This window comes from Panthera leo, chromosome A1 (assembly GCF_018350215.1).
Source record: "Panthera leo isolate Ple1 chromosome A1, P.leo_Ple1_pat1.1, whole genome shotgun sequence".
Lineage (NCBI taxonomy): Eukaryota > Metazoa > Chordata > Mammalia > Carnivora > Felidae > Panthera > Panthera leo.
Window position 1 is genome coordinate 38,479,972 of NC_056679.1, and position 748 is coordinate 38,480,719.

General features: G+C 33.3%; 1 pseudogene; it reads right to left on the bottom strand.

The window, feature by feature from the left end:
- Positions 1 to 238: 238 nt before the first annotated feature.
- LOC122203084 lies at positions 239 to 358 on the bottom strand (annotated as a pseudogene).
- Between the last annotated feature and the right edge of the window lie 390 nt (positions 359 to 748).

Below are 748 nucleotides of genomic sequence, written 5' to 3' on the forward strand. Positions count from 1 at the left end.
TAATATCTAGAAAAGAAAGGGAAAGTATTTTCTATTTATTTGGTCAATTTTATAGCTATAAATTTTTCCATGAGTATTGTTTGGTTGCATCTCACATCTCAAAGCTTTTTTTGTTACGCTTCTGGTTTTCTAAAATTAAGGTATGGTTGACATACAATGTTTTGCTAATTTTAGCTGTACCACATAATTTGATATTTGTATGTATTGCAAAATGATCACCACAGTTACAGAATTTGTGTGTGAGTGATGAAAACTTTTAAGATCTACTTTCTCAGCAACTTTAAGATATACAATAAAGTTATTAAATTGATAAGAACAGATACTACACTTGATCTTAGCCAAAAGGCCGAGAAGCGATTACAATAAAGTTATTAATTATGGTCACCATGCTGTAAATTACATCCCAGTGACTTACTTATTGTATTACTGTACCCTTGACTCCCTTCACCATTTCTCACACCCAAACCCTCTGCCTCTGGCAACCACCAATCTGTTCTCTGTGTCTATGAGCTTAGGTTTGTTTGTCTATTTTAGGTTCTACATATAAGTGAGATCATATGGTTTTTGTCTTTTCTGTCTGCCTTATTTCATTAAGCATAATACCTTCACGGTCCATCCGTGTTGTCACAAATGCAAGATTTCAGTCTTTTTTTTATGTTGAATAACATTCTGTTGTGTATATAGACCACATTTTCTTCATCAATCCATCCATCACTGGACACTTTAGGTTGTTTCCATATCTTGGCTA